The 13747-nt window shown below is 36.9% G+C and overlaps 1 pseudogene; it reads right to left on the reverse strand.

Annotated features, from left to right (window-relative positions):
* Nucleotides 1–549: 549 nt before the first annotated feature.
* Nucleotides 550–11708, reverse strand: LOC131034798 (uncharacterized; annotated as a pseudogene).
* Nucleotides 11709–13747: the final 2039 nt, after the last annotated feature.

Here is a 13747-nt window from a genome sequence, read left to right on the forward strand (position 1 = left end):
ATAAATTTGCAAGGCTTTTTGAATTTTTTTATTTTTTTTAAACATCGCAGTTTATAAGATCATAAAACCCATCCAGCTAACTTGGATGGCATATCAATCCATCTAATACTCTTCTCGGAAAAAAAGAGAGTGCACAGATAGCCAAAACTGGTCATAGAGAGCTTCAATCTAAAACGAGGTAACACACAGATCAGGCCTTGCATTTCCCTTTAAAGGTGTAGACATCAAAGTTCTAGTAACAGCAACACTGGAACTAAAGATGGAGAAGGAAGCTGCAAGCATCATGAAAAGTAAAGGCATTCAATCCAAGGGTCCAGAGTACACAAGTATACATACTCTATAGTACAATGATTAATGTGACAAGAAACCAAGATGACTGCAATCTAATGCAACAGCTGAACCAATTTCAAAGATAAAGAAACCTGGGACAATTTTCTTCAGAAGGTAAAAGAACCTGTAAATTACAACAGGGTAACACTAAACTCCGAATATGAGCAATTCATTACATCACCTAGACTGAGTTTCCTCATTAGGTAAAGTAACCTGCAAAATATGATAAAGGTGTTAGGCTCACTTTGACAGTGTCCAAACAAAAACTTCCTTCCAGGAAAACCATTCGATACAGAATTCAAATAAAGCAGTCACTTCTGTCATGTCCCCTTTTCAAAAATAAAACTTACTATTTATGGTAGGCCAGTCGAGTTCTGCAAACAATTTGGGAAATAATGTTCTAAATGGAGAAATAATCATTCAAGATTTTAATGTCAGCATTTTAAATTAATTGGAGCTAGAAATGGCGAGGAGTTTTGGAGAATCTCAAAATTAGCAGTTATTGGTCTTCTTAAGTTCAAATGAAGAAGCTGGATAAAATGGCAATTTCTATTCAAGTCGTGGAAGTGGAGAAGTGGAGATGCATTTTTTTGGAAAGGCAGTTACAAATTTTGAAATGCAAGATTCCCTCCTCTTGGGCATGGAGATTTTGACGCCCAGAAGTGCTTTTTGAATATTATGTCTTTTATAGTGATTTCAACTTGTTTTTGGGATTCATTCTATCTTATCATTTTTAACAGAGTTCTGTTGTTCTTCTTCAGAGGGTGAGAAACCATTGAAGGAGTGATCTTCCAGGCTGATAAACCAGGGGGATAGAAGCTTGCAGGCAGTGTGTTTACAAGTCTCCAGTGGCAATCACATTCAGGGGTTGCAGTTGTGCTTCAAAGAGACTTTCATGCATCTTTCTATTGTGGGAAAGTGTGAGGAGTTTGGAAAGTATTTAGGATTTTATAGTGGATTTGTGAAGTTTTGATCTCCATTTCTGGAGTCTATTTTGTAATGCTTCATGGCAGATTTGTAGACTGTCATAACTCATAAACATATATTTGCATGCTGTTATAATGCCAAAATTTCTGAAGAATCTTCTTATGTTTATATGATAAAGGTGTTAGGCTCACTTTGACAGTGTCCAGACAAAAACTTCCTTCCAGGAAAACCATTCGATACAGAATTCAAATAAAGCAGTCACTTCTGTCATGTCCCCTTTTCAAAAATAAAACTTACTATTTATGGTAGGCCAGTCGAGTCCTGCAAACAATCTTCTTAAGTTCAAATGAAGAAGCTGGATAAAATGGCAATTTCTATTCAAGTGGTAGAAGTGGAGATGCATTTTTTTGGAAAGGCAGTTACAAATTTTGAAATGCAAGATTCCCTCCTCTTTGGCGTGGGGATTTTGACCCCCAAAAGTGCTTTTTGAATATTATGTCTTTTATAGTAATTTCGACTTGTTTTTGGGATTCATTCTATCTTATCATTTTTAACAGAGTGATCTTCCAGGCTGATAAACCAGGGGGATAGAGGCTTGCAGGCAGTGTGTTTGCAAGTTTCCAGTGGCAATCACATTCAGGGGTTGCAGTTGTGCTTCAAAGAGACTTTCATGCATCTTTCTATTGTGGGAAAGTGTGAGGAGTTTGGAAAGTATTTTGGATTTTATAGTGGATTTGTGAAGCTTTGATCTCCATTTCTGGAGTCTTTTTTGTAATACTTCATGGCAGATTTGTAGACTGTCATAAACATATATTTGCATGCTGTTATAATGCCAAAATTTCTGCAGAATCTTCTTATATTTTTATGAGGTTTGAAGTGTTTATAAGTTCATTGGTGCAATTTTCGGCATATCCAATTTCACCATTTGGTTGCAAATTGCAAATATGAGTTGGGTTATTAGAATCTTGTAAATCTAATATAAAATTGCAGCAAGGGTTATTACAACTTCTTGCAGAGAAACTAACTCTTCAGAAGAAAAAGCACATAGAACAACAGACATTTATTTTGTATGGACATTTCAACAAAAATGAGAATGTTTAACAATGATCCAAGAACATGAATCTCAATAGATCTCAATAAGTTAGCAGAGCCTGCCTACCTCATACCATGCAGCACGATGCAGTTGGAAACAAAAAGGAACTTCAAATCTAATCCACACAATATCAGCTATAGAAGTTAACTGATTGCATGATGAAGATAGAGAGAATTGATTGATCAGTGAAACTAAGAGTGAGTGGTAGTTGAGAGGTGGAAATGAAGATATAATTAGCATTAAATAATTAAAAATATTAAAAATAAAATTTATTTTTTGCTTTTTATGCATTGTCACAAACACGCCAAATTAAATGCTTCTAGTTTTTATTGACAGCCATTTTTGCATCCATATGTGAGTATAACATGCCTTTAGCGTAATAAAATACAACTTCTCCGTATTAGCCTTTAGCCCTGTTTTGAACTCACTTTAATACACACACATATATACGTATTTATACACATATTTATACGTACACATACATGTATATACATATACATATATAGTATATTATTTTATATATACAAATATACATATACATAAATACATAAACATACCAAAGAAGCAATAGTCTACAAAAAATCACGATTATACCTGATTGATCTCGAATCTTGGAGCCAGCCAATTTATCCCAAAAAAAATCTCGATTCACGAAAAAATCATTGACCCAATTTTTAACGATTTTTTGCATTTAAATTACTTTAAATTATTTTAAAAACCCAAAATAAATGGCAAAAAAAGTTTTAAAAAATCATTGTAAAAACTCACGAAATTACTGAATTGCTCAGAAATGGGGCCAATATGAGACGAAATCAGAATCAGTGTGGAATCAACGTGGAAATAGTTTGTTATTTTCATAGTTGAACTACTCGCGACTCAGCTCGACTCGCCAAGCCCCTTACTGCTCTCACTGTCAGTTTCACTCTCAGAATCTGAGTCTCATGTATCAGAATCTGACGAACCTGATGAACTAGAAGAATCGTCATTAGAGGTAGATTCATCTGACTTGGGAATAGACTTTTGCTGCTGCATTATAAGCCTTGGCATATTCTTCAAATACTCACGTAAACTCTCAATGATACCACCAAGACCAATAGAAGTAAAGAAATTGATAGCAAACCGTGAATTTTTGGGATTGTCCTTTGGAAAAACTGAATCAAAAAACTCCTGCATTGTTGGATCGTTCAACCTTTCATTAAGCAACAATATACCAAGCTGCTCTGCCAACTCCTGGAAGAGAATATTTATAAAAATATGGGAAGAGGAAGTAGTATCTTCCTCTGTCAGATGTATATAAGCAAGACAATGCCATGGAAGAGCATCTGTGCCAAGTAAGTGGGCAAAAAACTTTGCAACATTACATAGTTTATTTGTTTCCAATCTGTGTATCATAGAATACTGTTGTACAAAACACTTATCAAAAAATTCCTGATAAATTTTATTGATCATACAGAATCTTTGCCCAAGAAGACCATAATAACGAAGGTATGTTCTCTCTTGACTGCAGCATTCTAACAGCATGATGCATAATTCCATCTCTTGACCACGTTCAAGTTTGATCTTTAGTAGCTTATGACCAGCTTCCTCGAAATCAACACTTGACATGATTGTCAAATAAATTGTACGTCTTAAATTGACCAAGTTTGTCTCTGTCTCATCCTGTATTCTCAGTGCTTCCTCACCTTCCTCTTCATCATCATCATCATCATCTGAATCATTCTCCCCTTCTGCTTCATCTGAAGAAGCATCTCCAAGGATATCTTTCTTCAGTTTTTCATAGGTTGCCTCATGCTCTAAGAAATCAGGATCTGGCTTGAAAACATCCAAACCAGCTTCTTGATCAAGTTCATCTTCTAGGAAAACTTCATGTGTTAACTGATCTTCTTGCTCTACAAGATCCAATTCTGGACGCACAGCTGGATGACCCTCAAACTTAGCTTTGCGAATTGCAAAAAGGCCTTCAATTAAAAACTATACTCGTTTGTCAATTTCCCCCTCATGGAGAATACCTCTAAATCTTTCAAAAATCCCATAGAGACCTTTGGGTGAAAGGTCTTGCAACAAAGAACGACATTCTTTCACGAACCCAACAGCAACCTCTACACTGTCATCTGTGGGGTTCTCCAGTAAAAGGGTGAGGAGTTCCAAGGCAATGATCTCATGTGCAACTTGTTGATTCACTAAATGAGCTATGAATTTGGCTGCTGCTATCAACATGTGCTTGTCATTGCGTTTGTATGCCCTCTTAAGCTGCAAAATAATTCTTCGCAAAAGCAGATTGCCAACTTCAGGAAATTTTGTATTTACCACAGCAACCAACGCAGCAAAAACATCTGTAAATCCAGGGGATGCCATTTGGGATTTCATACAAGACCTACAAAATAGACCCCTCCCACGGATGAGATTCTCTGCAAACAACTCTGGAATGATGTTCTTGATGTTAGATGCATTTACCTTGTTTACTAACCCATTGATACTCTTCCCAAGGGCATCCCATGTCATGCGCTGGTATTCCACACTACTCTTGTCTTCCACATCTTTCATCATTTGAGCCAGCTTAAATGGGGGAATGTAAACACCCCCACTTCTTCCAACACCCTTCTCAGCTCCTCTTACAGCACCTTCACCATTCCCATTATGAGATGGAGCAGACACAACACCAGAAGTTTTCACTTTCACTGCCTCTTTGTCCCTCTTGTTTCCAGAAGCCCCTTTACCACTTAATTCGTGCTTATTTCTGTAAATAAACCCATCAGGAAGCATGAGTTTTTGCATATAAAGTCGCCCAAATATTTTACAGTTATTTTTCATCAAGATTCCCTCAGGAGCTGGCAGATCCTGCTTCCATACTTTAATTCTGTTTTCTCAAAGGACAATCCTAAAAATCCATGCATTGCAAACAACTTTTTACACCTTTGTTGGTTGTGGTGGCGTCACAAAGAGTTTACATCAATAAATGAAGAACATGCCAATGCTTTTAATGCAGCAGTAGAAGTCTATCTCTTATTCAATATCTCTAGTGATGGTTCTTCTAGGTCCTCCTATTCAATATCTCTAGTGAAACCCCTAGACCAAGTGAGTGTTCATAGACCTTCTGTAGGGTCCTCCTAGCCTAGAGTTAGGAGTTCGAAGCCTACATACATTGATTTGGCCTTGTGGCCATCAATGAGTGCTCACCCAATAGGACAAGTCTTGAGACTGACAATTTTGGAAGTGTGGCATTGTTGAGAGCCAACACTTATGTGTGAACCCCGTCTTCACGTATTATGATTAGTTGCCATATTGATACTTGACCCTATCCTCATGGTGTTGGCTCAATTCATATTAGTGTGTTTTGTTGAAGAAACATGATGTGAGACGTTTGATGCAGAGGCAAGGGTAGAACTCAGTATTTCATATTAGGACAGCAACCACATTGATTAGGCAAGTCAGATAAGGTCTCTCCAATGTTTAGGATACTGAATTCACATTACACACTCATGGATTACCCCAGTTAGACATCAGTCAACTTAATATCTTATACAAGGATTGCATACCACAAAGCCATTAGATATGTTTTGAGATGAAAAAGAAGAGTTAGATGATTTTGGTTCAATGATGATAATTTCTATTTTCAAGTAATTTGATTCGGTATATATTGAAACGTGATTTCATAACTAACATTTCAACTTCTATATAACTAGTTCTATAGCCCTATTTTCTTGTCTGTGAAGAAAGACCATGTCAGACAATATCAACGAACAACAAAATAAGGAGACAATTGCTAGATTGTGGTCTAACTTGAAAAGAAAAGGTGATGGAAAATATTATTGTCCGTGCAAAATTTGTAAGGGGTTAAAGACTAGAAGACTTATAATCAAAACAGCGAAGAAACATTGTAGGCTGCATGGTCACATTGAAGGTGGACATGATTATTATCCATTGGTAAGTTTTTCATTATATCGTTTTAACAATTTATATACATAATAAATCACGTGATGATGAGATCACGATCATGGTTTATTTATGTTTATCAATTTTATATAGGTCGAGCACCCCGGAGCACATGGTATGGATCAACACAACCCTGAGAATATGGTTTTCGAAGTGGACGAACATGGAGGTGTGAATATCGAAGCTGAAGATAATGATCCCATGGAAGATGGTGATCATGAGCCAAAAAACACAATTGAAGATGATGGTACAAATACATTGATCCATGACTCATTTAGTACTCGCACAACTGATCATGATGATGAAGATGACCTTGATGTTGTTCATGATGTCCCTCTACTTGAGAAGGCATCTGAGGCCCTTTAGGAAGGCTCGGAGGCAACTCTTCTCTCCGTTGTATTGTTGTTGGTGAACTTGAAGGTTATGAATGGTTTATCCAGCATAACAATGTCACGTATGTTAAGGTATGTCATATATGTCATAATAAACTGTGAATCATGTTGTACCATTAATATTCTTTATATTAACAAATTATATTTTTTTGTTGTAGATTGATAGGTGAGTTTTTGTTACCACCATCAAATATTCTACCTCGCTCATACCGAGAATTATCTGTCGTTATGAAAGATATGGGAATGGAGTATCAAACAATAGATGCTTGTCCCAATGATCATATTATATATCACAAACAACATGAATTTCAAACTGAATGCCCTGAATGTCATATCAGTAGATATCGAATAGATCAAATAACAAAAAAGGTTCCTCGCAAGGTTCTTCGCTATATTCCCATTATTCCACATATGCAACGATTATTCAAGTGCACTAGCTTGGCACAATTTATGGATTACCATGCACGCAATAGAAGTCGAGATGACATTATTCGAATGCTTGCGGATGGTTCAGCATTTATGGACATAGAGGAAAAGTGGCCACACTTTAAAGAAGAACCTCATAATCTCAGGCTTTCATTGGCAACAGACGGTGTCAATCCATTTGGAGAGATGAGATCTGTTTACTCAATGTGGCCTGTTTTTGTTATCAACAATAACATTCCTCCATGGATGTCAATAAAGAAGGAGCACATAATGTTGGCAATGATTGTTCCAGGTATTTTATCATTTAAATATAGTCGTATAAATTTAATTATAAATATTGCAGTAAAATGGTCATAATAATTATGTAATGTTTTTGTTCATTCGATTAGGTAAGTACCAAGTTAAAGATATAAATGTATATATTGAGCCTCTTATCGACGAGTTGCTGGAGTTATGGAATGGTGTCACTATGCATGACGTCTCTAGACCAATAGGACAAAGACAATTTCAATTCCATGCAATGCTTCTATGGACAATACACAATGCCCCGGGGCTAACACATTTTTGTGGTATGTTCTAGTGTTTAAGTTGTGCATGAACATTATAATTCAAAAAATTATCATATTTAATCCAATTATACATTATCTTGTAGGTCTTCAAACAAAGGGAAAATTTGCATGTCCTGTTTGTGGTCCAAAGATGAAATCTTGTCATTCAAAAAGTGACTATATTTGTTTGAAATAAGCAAGCAATGATAACAATGTGCATGTCATTGGAATGCAGCTTGCTAATCGTGAAACACCACCTGCACATGAAGGTCTGGATGTGCATCCCAGTAGTGGAGGTATTCATTTGCTATTCAAATTTATTTATTTAGCTATTAATACAATTAAACATCTTAATTTGTAATTAGAGTAGTAATTAATGTAACCTTTTTTGTTAATATTTTAGAGCATGTAGTCGGTGGTGAGCAAGTGGAGCATGATCTGGGTACACAACATCAAAAACGTGATGTTCCCCACTCAGGTAAAGAGGACCACTGTTATTGCTTTAAACAAATATAATTGCAATTGGTGTTCAGTATTAATGTAACCTTTAGTATTTCAACTCCAGATGATCTAGAGGGTGTTCAGCATGTTGAGATTGAGGCTACACAAAATGATGTGGTCCCATCAGGTAAAGAGCACAACAATTATGTTCTCTAAATTAATGAAATGCTTGTAACAATAATTAAAAAAAAAATTGAGTTGAACCCATTTATTTGTTATTGCAAAGGAACCCCCTTTGCTTCAGTGTCCTCGTCCTCAGTATAGGACTAGGCATACATTGAGATCACGAGCAGTTGGTGGAACATCTGCAGAGGGGGGAAATGATGAAGAAACCAATGTTCCACTTAGTCTTTTCATAGCTTCAAAGAAAAAACAAAGAAAGAAATGATTGTAATCTAACTTATTTGATGATGACTGATTTTTATGTGTTAGTGAATGTAATTATGTGCTAATTAATGGTTATGGATGATATGTGTTAATTAATATTGATGAATGTTGCGTGTTAATTAATGTTAATCAATGTTATGTGTTAATGAACGTTATGTGATATTAATGAATGAATGATATATTTTATTGATGGTAGAAAGAATGAATGAATGAATGTTATAAGATGTTAACGGGGAATTTAGAGTGATGTGGGGGGGGAAGGGCCAAATGAGCTTCCACCTTCACATGGTTGGCCCTGTAAGTAGAGAATATTAAGCTATTCTCGAAACCAAGCGAAGCTCAACAAGATAACACACTTTTCAATATTTGATTATGTTGCACAGTTAATCTTATTGAATAATGTATATTGAATCTTAATTGCAGGGTCCAATAGAGCCAACACGAACAACAACACCACAAGTTGCTGGGTATAATGAACTCCCATATTGTCTTGTATGTACACGAACAATATGAGTTGCTTCTAGTGTTGATATCCAAGGTGGGACTGCAAAAGTTATGAATATGCCTCATCCTTGTAGGTTTTTTTATTACTTGTAAGTAATGAATATGCCTCATCCTTATAAGTTTTTTTATTACTTGTAAGTCATGAATATTGCTCTTTAGTTAATTAAAATCATTTCAGTGAATGCAAATCTTGATTATTATAAAGTGATATCTGCACTATCAATTCCAAATTGAAACCCTTTCAGTGCATGCATGTTGTTTGCCAAAATGCCATCTCAAAAGTATCAGCAAACAAACATTGGCATTCACAAAATCAAGAAAGACAAACTAAAAATTAGTAGTAGAGCATTCAAGTAAACTGTTTGTCAAGAAACATAGTTGAAAAGGTGCAAAAGAAATTGGTTTCAAAACAGGGGTAGACCATTACAAATTGGCAACTTGGCATCACTCCTCTTCTTACTTCTCCTCAACCCTCTTGCTCTGCACTCACTTTTTCACCTGGCACCTGCAACTCTCACTCTCACATTCACAGTTGTCAGCTTCTTGCTCTTTGTTTTTGTGAGTTGAAACAAAAATAGGAAGCAGTTTTATAAAGTTGGTGGAGTTTGGGTGGGGCCCATAGGCTGTGACGGTTTGACCTTGGGCATGGAGTTTGAAAAAAAGTTCTGATTTTTTTTAAATCACTTATGGGCTGTTGGGATGGTCAAGAGGCTCTTGGGAGTCCCTCAAACGTCTCAAGGATGTCCTAGAGATGTCTCAAAGATGATGGCATTGGATTGCACCGGGGCGGCAGGGGGATGTCCCATCCAAGTCCCTGTATTCTGAAGGTGTCCCAATTTCAAAAACAAACAGTTTTCGGGGAGGAAATGTCCTTGTGGAAACAGGAACCAAGTGAAGACATTAAGAGGGCATGAAGGCACAACCAAGGGCCATTGAGTAGAAGGCAAAGGAAAAATCTTGGAAACAAGAGGAGGAGCACTTGGAGAAGAAGGTAGGGAAAATAGCAGTTCGACCAATAGAGAAGCTGAACTCTGAGGGCAAACTACCAGAGATAGCAAGAAACTCTCCAACCAAAGCAGGGGAGGCGAAACCAACAATCTCTGCTTAGGGAGGAGCTCTAGACCCCAAATCTGAAGAAAGAAACAAAGCTAAAGTAAGTGAATTGGATAACAAGAAGAATGTAAAGTGCGCCCCTGATTTGTGAACCAAAATGCTCAAAATTAAATGAAAATCTTTAATGAATACACAAAACTATATACATATGCAGGCGCACCATGGTTGAGATGGTCCAACTCCCTAGTCTCACTCTACGACTAAGCTCATGCCATATCTAAATCAAAGACATCTCAAGTACATTGTCAGTGGAAAGCTGCAAAATGCCATTTTCATACATAAGCAAGACATACACAATTAGGCACAATCACCAAGAGAACAGTAAAAAGTGTGTTTCAAAGGTTGACAAATTTACGGTGATCTCTTCGTGACCACACCACAATTAGGACAATGATCTCAAACACACTTTTTACCATTCTCTTGGTGATTGTGCCCAAGTGTGTATGTCTTCTTGGTGATTGTGCCCAATTGTGTATGTCTTGCTTATGTATGAAAATGGCATTTTTCAGCTTTCCACCAACGATGTATTTGAGATGTCTTTGATTTAGATATGGCATGAGCTTAGTTGTAGAGTGAGACTAGGGAGTTGGACCATCTCAACCATGGTGTGCCTGATCATATTAGCTTGAAAACATGCGCCTCATATTAGCCTCAAACCTATGCCCCTACTGGTAGGTGGTGGGGATAGAAATCATTTGCTATACATATCAATGACTGGATAGTAATAAAAAAAATTTGATAAAAATTATCATCGTCGAAATTACGACGAATACCAAGCTTTCGACCGACGATGTAATTGGCGGACATACAGCGTTCTCATCGGTGAAATGTTCTGGAGTCATCGCACTTCTGACTTAAACCACACAAACATCCGACGAGGATGCTATACGTGCGACGGCACTTCATAGTCAGACGGTCGTGGATGTCTCCGAATGGACCGACGCCACAAGCGTCGGACAAACAGCATCACCGTCGATGCTAAGTTCCAAATCGCCGTCGGCTTTGCGACGAAATCTACTGATTCCTACGACTTTTTTGACCGTCAGCAGAGCCCATGGGATTGTCGTATTTCCAACGGGCAAGGCATCGTCAACCAATCCGACAACGAGTTTTCGACGGCTACTTTTGTCAACACTCCGATGAAAATTAGTCCCAAATCCGACAATCGACCGTCGGAAATCAGCTCCGAATGTACTAGTGATACATACACTCACCACTTCGTTTTTGGCATGTAAGAATAGTGATTCTTCCCCTACCTATATGTTCTCTTGTCTTAACCACATCACATCCTTTTCTACCTCCAATCCCTCCATCCTATGCAGCTTGGATCATCTATCTAGATTTCAAAGAATACCTATACCAAGTTAATAAAGTAGTAGAGTCAATAACCACTTGTATTATAAAACATCTCTACAACAAAAACCCTAGTCCGCTCCCCAAAACCCTAGTCTGCTCCCCAATTTATTACGGACTCTATAAACATTAGACAATCGAACATTCCTCTTCCATAGTCCCTACCAGCATGACAAAATGGCAACAGGTATTGGAAAATATACATACCTCTCACGGCTCGGCCTCGCTTCAAAAACCTCCATGACTCGGCCTCCAAAACCCCAACGCCAACTTTGCTTCCCTACACTTCAAAGAACACAAAACAATGCCAAAATTACATAAAGCAAGCCAAGCCAACACATTTTCAAAAAATAAATTGATTAAACTATTATTTTGCATACTTACCATGCTTTTTCTGCAAACTCTGCGAAAGATTATGAAACTTGCCTAAAGACTCTAGAAAAATTCAAAAAGATTCTCTAATTGCATGGAGAAATTTGCCAAGTCCAACTGTCTAATGACTCTCTGGCCACCACCAACTGTGATATAAAAGCTTCGTTCTAGAAGTAATCCCTAACCAGCTAGGATACATGCAAACCGACGACGCACTGCACATTTCTCCTTCCTCTTTTGGTCGTGGCTTTTCTTTACCCCATTCGTAGATTCCAAAAAAAAATTGCTCTTCCAAAAAAAATTCAAAATTGTTTTGCGTCGCCATCCGATGACCCTACCGAAAACTCACATACCGACGGTCACCACCCCTTTCATCATCTTTTGCCCACCGCCACCCCGTGCCTCTTCTCCATGGGCCCACCGTGCCATGTCATGTAACCTCCCACATGCCATGGCCATGCCATTTTATGTGGAGAATAGCCAGAGCCTGTGTGTGTGTATATAAATATACATACATATATAGATATAGATATATATGTACATATGCATATATACATATATATTATATAAATATACATACATCTGTGTGTGTGCATACATATATATGTACATATAATCTCATATATATATATAACTGTAAGAAAATACAATCTCATTTACATATATACATATAAACACACATACATATACATACATACATATACATATTATATACATATACATACACACACACAAATATATAAATACAATCTCATTTACATAACTCTAGGCTACTTAATAAATGCAAATAAAAAAAATACAATTATGTCATGCCCTGCTTATCAACAGTTTCTTACCCACCTTCTAGCAGGAAGAAAACAGAAATAAATAAATCAAGAGACACCATTAATCAGAAAATCGTATATATATATATATATATATATATATATATATACACGCGTGCATGCGTGCGCGCGCGTGCAATCTAGGCTACTTAATAAATGCAAACAAAAAATATACAATTATGTCATACCCCGCCTATCAACAGTTTCTTACCCACCTTCTAGCAGGAAGAAAACAGAAATAAATAAATCAGGAGACACCGTAACCAGAAAATCGTCTCATTTATGAAACTTCGTGATTTTCCAAGGAACTAATGCTTCAGGCAATAGATGTCTTCAGAAAGTAGACCCAAAAGGCTAGCATTAACAATGGCATAGATGTATATACTATACACCTTGGGGATACAGCAATCCACATACAAAATAGAGATGCAGCGAATAACACGATACCCACATTAGTACAGGCTACTAATCCAGGATTAAAGGTGATAACAATAACAGATAACTACCATGGTAAGAGGCGATAAAATAACAATCAATTAATCAAAAGGCAAAGCCATCAAGCTAAAGAACACCACCCTTGCAAGAGAGATGACCGTTTCGGAAGGACATAACCCTCTGTCCACATCAAAGAGATATATATGCAGCCCATCATCCATTGAAGGGTGCAGGGAGGAGGAACAGAACAGAAATAAGAATTTAATCTGCAAACAAGCAACTGAATCAAATAAAGATAATAGAAATCAGACCGTAACATATCATTACAGCCAATATAAATATAGCACTACAGAAGACATCAACATATTATTACCGCAGACATGAATATATAGTATATACTGTGTAGAAGATTTGAAAGGTAGATCTGCAGATTGAAGGAGACCTGAATTGAACGAGGGAAGCTCAAAGAAATGGAATAGCATCTGATCTGAAATAAGGAATAGAATGATAAAGGAAAGAATTCTGATCTGAATGCAAAATAAACTACAGTGAAGATTCCTTAATACCTTAACCAACAAACCATCTCATTATCGAGAGGAGAATATACAT

Source organism: Cryptomeria japonica, chromosome 3 (assembly GCF_030272615.1).
Source record: "Cryptomeria japonica chromosome 3, Sugi_1.0, whole genome shotgun sequence".
NCBI lineage: Eukaryota > Viridiplantae > Streptophyta > Pinopsida > Cupressales > Cupressaceae > Cryptomeria > Cryptomeria japonica.